Genomic DNA, 14,628 nt, shown 5'->3' with positions numbered 1-14,628 from the left:
AGTTTATAGTTACTTTTGAGTTCTAGAGCATTTTAATAATCTAAGGTTTGTGGGGAGAGTTGATCCCCTGCCTTCACAAGAGAGTAAATTACTTGTTTAGCCCATGTGACAACCTTTGCTTTTGGTCTGTTGAGGGAACCTCCAGCCTGTTTGTTCCTCTGTAACTCCTGGTCTGATTCTTCATTTTTCAATATTTTATGGGATATTATCTAACATAGTCATTGGAAAGCATGCTCTTTTTTGAAGCCATAGAGCTCTTTCTACAGGTTTTTACCTCAGTGCTAGGATTTAAAAGTTTGAGCAACCATGCATCTTGGTAGAACTGGCTTGTCATTTATTTGATAACATTATTTTTTTTTTGTCTTTTTGTCTTTTCTGGGGCCACACCCGCGGCATATGGAGGTTCCCAGGTTAGGGGTCTAGTTGGAGCTGTAGCCACTGGCGTATGCCACAGCCACAGCAATGCGGGATCTGAGCCGCGTCTGCAACCTACACAACAGCTAATGGCAATGCCGGATCCTTAACCCACTGAGCAAGGCCAGGGATTGAACCCGCAACCTCATGGCTCCTAGGCAGATTAATTAACCACTGAGCCACGACAGGAACTCCTGTTTGGTAACATTATATCCTTAAAATTTACATAATTTTGTTACTGAGTTGCTCATTCTGCTCACTGCAGAGCAGGCCAGTAAATCAGGAGACAAGTTGTTGGGGCAAGGAATAGACTTTATATGGAAAGCCAGTAGATCAAGAAGATGGCAGAATACTGTCCCAAAGAGCTATCTTACTCCAGTTAGAATTCAGGCTTCTTTTTTTATACTAAAAAGGAAGGACGAATGGTTGATTGTTGCAAAACAAATTGGTGTCAGTATCCTTTGTTCTTGTATCTGTCCATGTAGAACCAATGGTAATGTTCCTGTAAACCTCCAAGACAAATATTATTCTCTGTTCTGCAACTTTTTATCTCTATATGAACGGACTCTTAAAGGTGACTGTGGCTTTGTAGTATTTCTTGAAGTCTGGGAGAGTTATGCCTCCTGCTTGGTTTTTGTTTCTCAGGATTGCTTTGGCAATTCTGGGTCTTTTGTGATTCCATATAAATGTTTGGATTGTTTGTTCTAGTTCTGTGAACAATGTCATGGGTAATTTGATAGGGATTGCATTGAATCTGTAGATTGCTTTGGGTAGGATGGCCATTTTTACAATATTGATTTTCCCAATCCAGGAACATGGACTATCTTTCCATTTCTTTACATCTTCTTTGATTTCTTTGATTAAAGTTTTATAGTTATAAAGTTTTTATAGTTCTCGGCATATAGGTCCTTTACCTCCTTGGTCAGGTGTATTCCGAGGTATTTGATTTTGTGAGGTGCAATTTTAAAAGGTATCGTATTTTTGTATTCCTTTTCTAATGTTTCATTGCTGGTATACAGAAATGCAACTGACTTCTGAATGTTCATCTTATATCCTGCTACTTTGCTGAATTTATTAATCAGTTCAAGTAGTTTTGGCGTTGAGTCCTTAGGGTTTTCTAGGTATAGTATCATGTCATCTGCATACAGTGACAGTTTGATCTCTTCTCTTCCTATATGGATGCCTTTTATTTCTTTTGTTTGTCTAATTGCTGTGGCTAGGACTTCCAAAACTATGTTGAAGAGCAGTGGTGAGAGTGGGCATCCCTGTCTTGTTCCAGATTTGAGTGAGAAGGCTTTCAGTTTTTCCCCATTGAGGATTATATTTGCTGTGGGTTTATCATAAATGGCTTTGACTATATTCAGGAATGTTCCCTCTATACCCACTTTGGCGAGGGTCTTGATCATGAATGGATGTTGGACTTTGTCAAATGCTTTTTCTGCGTCTATTGAGATGATCATATGATTTTTGACTTTTTTTTTTTGTTAATGTGTTGTATGATGCTGATTGATTTACGTATGTTGAACCATCCTTGTGAACCTGGGATGAACCCAACCTGGTCATGGTGTATAATTTTTTTGGTATGTTGTTGGATTCGGTTGGCTAAGATTTTGTTGAGAATTTTTGCATCTATATTCATCAATGATATTGGCCGATAGTTTTCTTTTTTGGTGGTATCTCCGTCTGGTTTTGGAATGAGGGTGATGGTGGCCTCATAGAATGTCTTTGGGAGTATTCCTTCTTCTTCAACCTTTTGAAAGAGTTTAAGGAGGATGGGCACCAATTCCTCTTTATATGTTTGATAAAATTCACCTGTGAAGCCATCTGGTCCTGGACTTTTATTTGTAGGGAGTGATTTTATGACCTCTTCAATTTCATTTCTAGTGATCGGTCTGTTCAGTTGGTCTGTTTCTGCTTGATTCAGTTTTGGCAGGCTGTAAGATTCTAGAAAATTGTCCATTTCTTCCAGATTGTCAAACTTGTTGCCATATAGTTCTTCATAGTATTCTCTTAATGGTTTTTTGTATTTCTGCTGTATCCGTTGTGATTTCTCCTTTTTCACTTATAATTTTGGTGATTTGGGTTCTTTCTCTCCTCTTTTTAGTGAGTCTGGCCAGGGGTTTGTCAATTTTGTTCACCTTTTCAAAGAACCAGCTCTTGGTTTTATTAATTTTCTCTATTGTTTTTTGAGTCTCTATTTTATTGATTTCTTCTTTGATCTTTATAATTTCCTTCCTTCTGCTGACTTTAGGACTTTTTTGTTCTTCTTTTTCTAATTCGTTTAGGTGGAGGGTTAAGTTGTCCATTTGGGATCTTTCTTCTTTTTTGAGAAAGGCCTGGATTGCTATAAATTTCCCTCTGAGCACTGCTTTCGCAGCATCCCATAGATTTTGAGAGGTTGTGTCTTCATTATCATTTGTTTCAAGGTAGTTTTTAATTTCCTTCTTGATTTCCTCATTGACCCATTGGTTTTTTAGTAGCATGTTGTTAAGTCTCCATGGAGTAGGTTTTTTCTCTTTGCTTTTTCCCATGGTTGATTTCTAATTTCATGGCAATGTGGTCAGAGAAGATACTTGAGAGAATTTCTATGCTCCTAAATTTATTGAGATTCGCTTTGTGTCCCAATATGTGGTCGATTCTTGAGAATGTTCCATGAGCATTTGAGAAGAATGTGTATTCTGATTTTTTTGGATGTAGTGTCCTGAAGATATCAATGAAGTCTAACTTTTCTATTGTTTCCTTTAGGATCTCTGTTGCTTTATTGGTTTTCTGTCTAGGGGATCTGTCCATTGATGTGAGGGGGGTATTAAGGTCTCCTACTATGATTGTGTTCTCACCAATATCTCCCTTTATGTCTGTTAATATTTGTACGTATCTGGGTGCTCTTATATTTGGGGCATATATGTTGACGATAGTAACATCCTCTCCTTGGATGGATCCCTTAATCATTAAATAGTGTCCTTCTTTATGTCTTTTGTTTTAAAGTCTATTTTGTCTGATATGAGTGTTGCGACTCCTGCTTTTCTGTCATGTCTATTGGCGTGAAATATTTTTCCCCACCCTTTCACTTTCAATCTATATGTATCTTTTGTCCTCAGGTGAGTTTCCTGTAGGCAGCATATTGAAGGTTTTTGCCTTTTCATCCACTCAGCCACTCTGTGTCTTTTGATTGGGGCATTCAGTCCATTGACATTTAAGGTGATAATTGATAGATGATTATTTATTGCCATTTGATCCTCGTGTTCCAGTTGATTCTATGGTTCTCCATTCTTCCTTTCTTTTTTTTTTTTTTTTGGTTGGATGGTCTCCTGTTATTATCTGCTTGAGTGTATTTTTTTTTTCATTTTTTGCAAATGCAATATTTGGTTTTGGCTTGTGGTTGCCCTGTTTTTTAAATATGCTAACCCCTTCCCATAATTGTGTGTTTTAGCATGATGGTCCTGTAAGTTCAAACACTTCATTACTACATTAAAATTAAGAAGAGAGACATACAAGCAAACAAAAAGGGTTATTTACTTCCTAACATCCCTTGCCCTCATTTTATGGTTTTGATGACTCTTTTTTATTTTTTTCTTTTTAATTTTATTTTGTTTGAAGCATGTTCATGATTAAATCTGTATGCTGGCTTATTTGAGTGACTGCTCTCTGATTGCAGTTTCCTCAGTCCTAGTTCTTCCTCTTCTTCTTCTTCTTTTTTTTTTTTTTCTTTTCTTTTTTCTTCCCTTTCCTTCCTTTCTTTTTGGTTTAGAGAAGCCCTTTCAATATTTCCTTTAACCTGGGTTTTGTGTTGCTGTATTCTTTAAGTTTTTGTTTGTTGGGAAAAATTTTTATTTCCCCTTCTATTTTAAATGATATTCTTGCTGGATAGAGTATTCTAGGTTGCATATTTTTTCCTTTGAGCACTTTAAATATCTCTTGCCATTCCCTCCTGGCCTGTAGTGTTTCTGTAGAGAAATCAGCTGATATTCTTATGGGGGTTCCCTTGTAGGTAACATTCTGTTTTTCTCTTGTTGCCTTTAGGATCCTCTCTTTATCACTAACTTTTGCCATTTTTATTATGATGTGTCTTGGTGTGGGTCTGTTTGGGTTCAGTTTGTTTGGGGCCCTCTGTGCTTCTTGTATCTTGAATCCAGTATCCTTGAGATTTGGGAAGTTTCCATCGATAATTTCTTCAAATATATTTTCCATCCCCTTATCTTTTTCTGCTCCTTCTGGAATTCCTATTATGCATAGATTGGCCCGCTTTATATTATCCCATAGGTCTCTTCTATTGCTTTCCAGTTTTTTGATTCGGTTTTCTGTCTGTTGACCGGATTGAGTGATTTCCATTATTCTATCTTCCATATCACTGATTCGTTCTTCTGCATTATTCATTCTGGTTTTTACTGCCCTTAGTTCAGTTTGCTTCTCTGCAAATGAATGTTCTAGTTTTTCTTGGCTCCTCCTTATATTTTCTAGTTCCTTTCTGAGGGTATCTGCATTACTGTTCATATCTTCTCTTAATTCCTTCAGTCTTTTCACTATTTCTCTTTTGAACTCCAGGTCTGTCTGACTGCAGAGATCTGTTTCATTGCTGACTGTTTTAGGTGAGTTCTCCTGTTGGTTTGACTGGGGGTGGTTTCTCAGCTTCTTCATCTTGCTTGTTGTTTTCTTTCTCCTGAGGGAGTTGTACTCTCCGTTATTGGGCAGTGTTTGCCTTGTCACTGCCGTGGAATATTTCCTGAGGGCTGGCGTTGTTGGTCAATCTTTTTTGAGGCAGTGTGGCTTTTCTGAAGTGTTGACGGGGCTAACAGTGTTTCTTTGAAGCAAAGGAGGGCTTCCTGAGGGCAGACAGGACTGGGAGGTCCACACCACGATGGTAGCAGATTTCACTTGGTCATGCAGAGCTTGCTCTGGTGTTTTTAGGCTGTGGGGTTCTTGCAGGGGGTTGGTGGTGTTGGGCAGCTGTTCCTCAGGAGTGCATCACCCCCTGGGGGCTGGAGCAGCTATCTGGGTCACTGAGAACCTAAGAGGCTCTTCCCTAGGGCAGCCCAACTCAGAAGGACGGCCTGAGAATGTAGGCGGATCTTTTCACAATCTGGCCGAGCTTGTTGCAGCTTTTCTGGGCTGCAGGGGCTCTTCCATGGGGCTGGTGGTGCTGAACAGCTATTCCACAGGAGTGGGGCACCCCCTGGGGGCTTGGGCGGGTAGCAGGGCCGTTGGAGACCCAAGAGGCTCCTCCCTGGGGCAGCCTGACTCAGAAAAACCGTCTGAGATCTTTTCTCGGCTCGGCCAGGCTTGTTGCAGCTTTTCTGGGCTGCAGGGGGTCCTGCCTGGATCTGGCAGTCCTATGCAGCTGGTCCACTAGGTCTCAGCACCCCCTGGGGGCTTGGGCGGGTAGCAGGGCCATTGGAGACCCAAGACGCTCCTCCCCGGGGCAGCCTGACTCAGAAATACCATCCGAGAATTAGGCCGATCTATTCAAGGCCTGGCTAGGCTTGTTCTAGCTTTTCTGGGCTGCAGGCCTTTTCTCGGGGGCTGGTGGTGTTTGGTGCTGCTCTGCGGAAGTGTAGCCCCTCCAAAGGGCAAGCAGGCCTATGCAGGGACAGCCCCTGCGTTGGTAGGCTTCAGGCAGTTGTTGAGGCCAGCCCTCCTGGATGGCAGGCAGCCCCAGGTTCGGCGAGAGCGTAGGGGGTGTTGGGGTGGCGGGGGTGGGGGGAGGGGATGCACTGGGAAGCATAGCTTTCTGCTAGCTAGCGGGCCTGTAAGCTTGCTGTGGCGTGGGGGGTATTCTATGGGCCCCACCCCTTCTTCTCTCCCCTCCCCAGCACAGGCGCAGACCAGGCTCTTCTCCCAGGTTCCCTCTGATGCGGCTTTCCACTTCCCTGCCCCTAGAATATTGTTCCCTTCCTCTGCGACAGCTTTGTTTTCTAGTCTCCCAGGCAGTCTCTGCCCCGTCAAATGGTTTCTAGACCTCCCAAGCAGTTTCCGCTCTGCCCCACCCCCCCAGCCCGGGGACTAACCTCCGGGGCCGAGGTCTCGGTGCCCAGCCCCCACCCAGGCGTCCCCCAGCCCTTTCTCGGGGACCAACCTTCGGAGGTGAGGTCTCGGTGCCCAGCCCCCACCCAGGCGTCTCAATTTTTGGTGACTGTGCCCGTAGTTCAGATGGTCCATTCGGTTCTTGATCGGCTTTTCTGTACTCCAACTTACTGCTACACTCTTCTCTGCATCTGGAGATTCCTCCGGTTTGTTTGATCTTTCCCCTGTGTAGGTGACTTTCCAGGGTGCGGGAACCCTTTCTCCTCTGCAGTTCCCTTTCGGGAGTGCCCATCCCGCTCGGATTCACCTTTTCTCACTCTCCTCTTTTCTCCCGTTCTGCCCAGTAATTTCACGAACTTCTTGCCGTTATTGGAGTTTAGGTTCCTCTGCCAGCGATTGGTTGCTGTTCTGTGCGAGTCATTTATTCTGTAGATGTGCTTTTTTTGTTGTGTTTGTGGGAGAGGGCGAGCGTGTCCCCCTACTCCTCCGCCATCTTGTCCTCTCTCCCTTTTTTTTTTTTTTTTTTTTTTTTTTCTGGTTGCTTCCTATTGATTCTTAGAGATGTTTAGAAGCATTGACTCATCTCCTAAGGCTATTTCTTCAAAGCTTTCCCTTATATCTGCTCCTATTTGGGGAAATGGAAATAGATGTATCTTTCAGTGACTCAAGGTCATGTACTACCTGAGTCTTATTCAACTTGCATTTCAGTTTAAAATCAGAGAGAACTTCCTTTGAGAAACCACACTGCCTCCCATTTACACCTGCTGAAGATGGTAAGAAATAGCTAACACACAAGAACTTTTAGAGTTATTCCAACTATATCTCTGGGAGTTACAGACAGAGAGAGCACATGGTGTTAACAGAAAGTTTTGCCAAGCCATTAACAAGAGCCATCAGTTTCCTACTGTGCAAAATCAGTGTTCTGTGTGCTAGAACTCAAATGCTGAACTAATCCAACATTTCTTAGGCTTTACTGTGTGCTACACATCACTTTTCAGAACCAAATTGTATTATTTAATCTTTAGGTTTCGTTTAAGTATTAGTCACCTCATAACAGAATATCACAGACTAGGTATCTTACATAACAGAAATTTACGTTCTCATGTTTCTGAAGACTGGAAGTCCAAAATCAAGATACCAGCATTTGTTTCAAGTGAGGCTTCTGTTCCTGGCTGGCAGATGTCTACCTTCTCACTGTGTTCTCACCTGGCCTTTCCTCTTCATGCAGAGAGAGAAATCTCATGCCTTTTATTCTTATTAAGATATCAGTCCTGGGGAGTTCCCGTCATGGCACAGTGGTTAACGAATCCCACTAGGAACCATGAGATTGCGGGTTTGATCCCTGCCCTTGCTCAGTGGGTTAAGGATCCGGCATTGCCGTGAGCTATGGTGTAGGTTGCAGACGCGGCTCGGATCCTGCATTGCTGTGGCTCTGGCATAGGCTGGCTTCTACAGCTCCGATTAGACCCCTAGCCTGGGAACCTCCCATATGCTGCGGAAGCGGCCCAAAAAATAGCAAAAAGACAAGAAAAGGAAAAAAAAAAAAAAAAAAGGCATCAGTCCTGTCAGGTTAAGATCCCACCCCTCTGACTTCACTTAAGCTTTGTTACTTCCTTATAGGCCTTAGCTCCAAATGCAGTCACAAAGGGGATTTGGTCTTCAACACATGAAATTTTGGAGGACACAACTCATTTCATAACAAATTATAACAAAGAGCCAAAACAGCATGGCTAAAATTAGATCATTTGATTTCCTAAGCATAATGCATGTCTATAAAAGAATAATTGGCCCAGGTTCTTTTCCCCTTATTTTGCCAATATCTATTGGATATATTGACTAAGTTGGAGATACTGAGAGACACTCTGTATTTCCCCTCCAGCATGAAGAAAAGAGGAAGTGACCAAAACATTACTTCCCGTTAAGAATTTCACCCGGAATTTCATACATCAGTTTTGCTTATGCCCCATTGTCAACACTGTTTTATCTTAAAGTTGCAAGAAACATTTCCTACTAAATGTCACCTGGTATAAAAATTTAGAGAACAAATCAAAATGTGTAAGAAGAAAGAGCATTCCAGTTTTCCCTATTAAATGGCAGTGAACCCCAAGAGCCCCCAGACTTTCCGTTATGAATACCTATGAAGACACTGAATTATAGGATCATCGTTTAAGAACTTTATCAACTATGTGGGTGAAAATATCATAAGCTAATACTCAAATTGAACTTCTACCAACTGGGCCATCATTGGGAAAGAAGATGCAGATTCTCGGACATGGTAACACATGCTCCTCTTTCTAGTGGGAAATTACATCCTAATAGTTCATATAGAGCCAGTTCTGGCTGAGATTCCGGCACTAGGCCAGAGCCAAGCAATAAATGTTAAGGAGAAAAATTGAGCAAGAAAGGAAGATTGATGTATGTGTATGAGATTTACTCTTTCTGCTTTCTGGTCTCAAAATGTCATTGCTGTCTTTGTCACTTTTATTCTGTCCTTGACATTTTATGCCTTTTTAAAATCTCTTTATTTACATTTTAGGGGAGTTTCTGGAAAGAGTAGAAGTAAACACATGTGTTCAATCCTACAGGTTGAAACCAGTTTTTATTATATTCAGATAAATTATTTATATAAAGAAAATATACCTATCTCTAGAAGGTGAATATTATAACTAACTGCCAAATTTTGCATGGGCCATTAGTTTCCAGCTCCTTCTCTGTCAAACCAGAATACAAAATACAGGTATGCATAAGAAAATAAACTTAAACAGGGAATCTGAACAATAATGGTTAAAAAAAAATGAAAATCCAATGTATATAAAAGAAGCCATATAGATCTGTTTTGATTTACTCTCTCTGGCAACACCAGAAATATTGTAACAGATAGCAGCACGTAGGAATTTGCATATTGAGTAAACAAAAATATTATTGAGGAAAGCAGTAGCATCATGTTAAAATCTATTTGCTTGGACTAGCAATCACTATATAAAAAAATAAAGATCAGGAATGGAAAAGCATGAAAGTAAATGTGGGTTACATGACTTGCAAAATTTAGACAACCTGCACATTAACAGAATGTGTTTTATTCATTTGGGGTTTTTTTTGTTTGTTTTTCGCTTTTTTTTTTTTTTTTTTTCAGTGCCGCAGGCACGGCATATGGAGGTTCCCAGGCTAGGGGTCGAATTGGAGCTACGGCTGCCGGCCTACGCCATAGCCACAGCAACACTGGATCCAAGCAGCATCTGCGGCCTACACCACAGCTCACGGCAAAGCCAGACCCTTAACCCACTGAGCAAGGCCAGGGATTGAACCTATGTGCTCATGGATACTAGTCAGATTCGTTTCCGCTGTACCACAATGGGAGCTCCCAGAATATGTGTTTTTTGACAAGACTGCAAGGAACATTTCAGTGATTTAAATGAGCTGTGTTGAACAGACTGAAATGGATATTATGTTCTTCTAAGTGATCATTTCTAAGTTAAAAGACAATTTTTTTCTCATAATTTCACTGGATTAAAATAATTACAGTTGAACTGTTAGGCTTCTGAACAAAGAACCAAAAATGTTACTTTTAAAAAAATAATTAGGAGTTCCCATCGTGGCGCAGTGATTAACGAATCCGACTAGGAACCATGAGGTTGCAGGTTCGATCCCTGGCCTTGCTCAGAGGGTTAAGGATCCGGCATTGCCGTGAGCTGTGGTGTAGGTTACAGATGTGGCTCAGATCCCGAGTTGCTGTGGCTTTGGCGTAGGCCTGTGGCTACAGCTCTGATTAGACCCCTAACCTGGGAACCTCCATATGCCTCGGGAGCGAACCAAGAAATGGCAAAAAGACCAAAAAAAAAAAATAATAATAATAATAATGCGAGCAGTTAGGTTTTCCACATCAAAACTGGCAAGGTTAAAGGAATCACTGCTATTTACAAAACAGAGGATGTCTATTTTGGCATACCCTTCTTGTAGATCAGTTGGTTGTCAATCAGATTATCCCCTTGACCTTAGCAACATCCTGCACAGAATCAGCAGAAACTCTGTTCTGCAGAGGGAGTTACAAGCCAAATAAAAGTCAGTTTCCAAGTCCATTTGCTCAGCATGGATACAATTTATGTTTTTCCTTTTGCTTAGCAAGCAGTTGTGCTAGGAATTTTATCTTGAGAATTTTGGTGGTAATGAAACATTGCTGTAATTTAGGATGAGCCAAGCATGTGTAAAAATGAGAGAGTAGAAATCTGTCTTTCTTGGACCACTGAGGCATTTTTTAAAAATCTGGTTGAAATATGTATGACTTCCCTGAGCTCTCTGGCATAATTCATCATTTTAAAAAGTCAATAAAGAAGATTTTATTTTCAATTAGTAAACATTTATCTGCCAAAGAACTAGACATTCTTGATTTCTCTATTACATTTTAGAACATTTTACAATTTAAGAATATGCAACCGTCTGTCTTTATATAACAATACATTAAAATAAATTGCCAGCTACTACCCCTACACACATACGGGAAAAGACAAATTTTTAGATTATTATATGAGGCAAATAATAGATGCTCAGTAAATGCTCTTTTATTTTTATTGCTCAAGGTTTTTTCCAGTCATAGTTCATGATAAGAAATAATAATTGTTTCCAATTTAACATCAATGTTCTTATATCTTAAAGGATATAAGGAAATATTGCCTAAATGAAAATAACATCACAAAAAATTATTTCCTAAGTATTTGTTGCAATTCATCCTGCAATATATTGTTCTTAAAAAGAAAGTGTGGGAAAAATCGTAGTCAATAACATAAAACTATGAAAACTTTCTAGAGAAACTATATGATGAAAATCTAAATATTTAAGTCTGTTTTATCTGATTATTTTATGGATATATTAGATCATTCTCATGACACTAATAACTTTAATCAAAAGGTTTCACCTGGAAATTACATGAATTATGTTCTTAACAATATCTCCCATTAACATTCTCCTAAATACTTTGTAGTTTTAACATAGACTTAAAGCTATTACTCTATGTATAATAAATACAAAATTGTAAGGCAAAGTATGTATATCTATATATATATAATAAATCTGAAGACAAACACTAAATCATAAACTTATGGGACTTATTTCTTCAAGGGCAACTTTCATAAGAGGATTTCAAAAGTTCGTCAAGCTCTGTAAGCTTCTTTAAGCTTTAAGGGGTTCTGAGACCATGTTTTCAGCAAAATATTTATTCAAAGAGAATTAATGCCAGTGGACATTTTATAATGCCCTGGCCTGTCCAGAAGACTGTGGAATAACTCACTGTAGAATCTGTCAAAATATGATGAAATACTATATATTCCACCAAGTCAAGAATCACACTGGCCTTTCTCTGTTAGGTATACAGCATGACAAAAATGCATAATAGCCACACAAGGGGAAAAGATGTTGGAAAAGTGAACACACTCATACTGGTGGTTAGAATGTACATCCATAAAGTATTTTGAAAGGTACTTTTGCTATATCTAGCAGATTTCAAAACTTTGTACCTGTGAGTAGGAAATTCTGTATCTAGAAATCTAAACCCCAGAAATACAGGTTCACAAAGGTTCTAAAAGAATGTTCACTGCATATTTGTTTGTAATTGCTGAATATTGCAAAAGACCAAACTGTTGATCAAGAAATGGATAGTTAGAGAATACATGGTACATCCACCCTGTAGGAGGCTATGAAGCCGTTAAGAAAAATGAGGAAGACCTGTACATACAGACAGGGAAATATCACCAAAACTTAGTGATCGAAATACAGCAGTTGTCCAAAAGTACATATGCCATGATCTCATGTAGGTAAAAAAAGGTAACTTCTCTGTATGTAAGTTCTCTGCTTACATATTAATGTATATAAATGTATATAAATACACAGCAAAAGAAATACACACCAAATTCTTAAAAGCAGTAATACTGAGGATAAAAGCAGACCCGGGAGAGGAAGAAACGGAACTTGCATAATTTGCTCTGTATGGGTGTGCACTTTAAATCTTTTGTAGTAAAAATATATTTATACATGAATTGTATAATAAGCAAGGACTGTATGGCATTGATCTATATACAAAAACTAATAACGTTTATATTTTTCCATTGTTTTTATAGTGTTAACATAAACAGTAATAATAATAAGCTACCATTTATTAAGTGTCAGGAATATCCAAGGCACTGAACTAAGATAGATAGATTTCCAATGTAGTAGGGTGACTCTCTATTAAGTCCTTTCCCATAAAATAATTTAAAATAATTTATTTTCTTTAGGTATTTCTGCTTTTCTACATGCTACTTATCCATTTAATTCAAACTAAGAATATCATATACATGTATGTCTACACACACACACACACATGTATGTACCAGATACCACTGAATTTGAATTCCTATACATATTCTCAGAGGTAGGTAACATAATTACCTTCACTACTCCCTTTAACTAATAATAGAGTCACCAAAATTCAGATAATTTTTATTTTTTAATTATTTATTTATTTATTTATTTTTGTCTTGTCTAGGGCCACACCTGTGGCATATGGAGGTTCCCAGGCTAGGGGTCTAATCAGAGCTGTAGCCCCCGGCCATCTGAGTTGCATCTGCGACCTACACCACAGCTCATGGCAACGCCGGATCCTTAACCCACTGAGCGAGGCCAGGGATCAAACTAGCAACCTCATGGTTCCTAGTCAGATTCATTAACCACTGAGCCATGATGGGAACTTGAGATAATTTTTTTAAATGTATTTATTACAGACCATTTTGGAAAACATTCATACTAAAAGAATTATCTAAACCTGGTTATTTTTCCTTTACTTACAAACCACTTTGAACAGGCACAATGTGAAAAATGTACTTGTCACCTCCTGACAGAGGCATTACACTCCTGACCACTTCATTTCAGTATCTAAAATCCAGGAACATTTTGTCCCCATTATGATATATGATATGCAGCTTGAACCCCTTTATTATATACACAATAAAGATGAAAAAATAATATTCCTGTCCCATCTGCATTACTTTGCTTTAAAATCAAAATCGATGGTGTCATGTGAGGCATCTTGGAATAAGTTTCCTAGGTTGCATTTGAATTGTACTTGAAGCTGCACTCTGCCTTTGGCTCTGTTAAAACAATATTCTGTTCAGCTCCCATTTTATTACTGACATCTATATACAATGCTTAAAAAGAAATGGAAAGGCAAAGTTACCAATAAGAAACAACAAAATGTTGCTTTTGGCAAGGAGGTTGATTACGTTTACATCCATATCATGCCACTTTGTTCTTTTGTTTTATTAGTAAATGCCCTATTTAATCCATACCCTTCGAAAAGTCTTTAAACAGCACCATTTCATGGCCAGACATAAGACATCTCTAAGATAAAATAATTTGAATTAGATGTTCTGCACAATAGGCTGAATCTCTACTAACTAATTCCCACTGGAGAACTGAGAATAGCTTGTTTTCTCTAGGTAATTCTGCCTCCTAATTATCCATTCAATTCAAATTAAGAACAGTCAAGACCTATATAAAAAGGGGTCATTCAAAGTGACTTGTTTCTCTAAAATGGTACTAAAAACTACTCTTCCTTAACATATAAGATTAGAGTTTCTTCATATACGCATTTGGTTAGTGCCAATAAATAACTATATAGGACAAGTGGGAAAATCACATCTTAAGGTATCTGATAAAATATAATATTCATTATGCTATGGTTAAAGTAAAATTATAGCAATTAAAAGATAATTATTACTAGCAACTGTCTCAGCCATGTGATGAATATTATTTCTAGTATATGCCAGTGTTTCTTCCATCTTTACTTTTATTTTTTTCCTGTTCATAATTACCTAAGAAATGTTTTTAAATCAAATGCTTAGGGAGTTCTCTGATGGCCTAGTGGGTTGAGGCTCTCTGGTTGCTGCTGTGCAGCGTAGGTTCAATCCCTGGCCCAGGAATTCCCACATACTGCCTGTGTGGCAAAAAAGAAAAAAAAAAGAAAACAAACAAACAAACAAAAAAAACAAGAGAGAACCTGAAATAAACGTTGCAACTCTCATTTAAAAAATCAATCAATCAATCAATCAATCAATCAATCAAATGCTTAGCAATCTTCCAGACAGATTTAAACCATATGTACTTCCTGCCATTTGAAGCAATATTCAAGAGTTTAGTGACAGGGCTGAAGTTGTACAGATAATCCTGTGA

Source organism: Sus scrofa, chromosome 5 (genome assembly GCF_000003025.6).
Source record: "Sus scrofa isolate TJ Tabasco breed Duroc chromosome 5, Sscrofa11.1, whole genome shotgun sequence".
NCBI classification, from domain to species: domain Eukaryota; kingdom Metazoa; phylum Chordata; class Mammalia; order Artiodactyla; family Suidae; genus Sus; species Sus scrofa.
Note: the sequence above shows the minus strand (reverse complement) of the source record.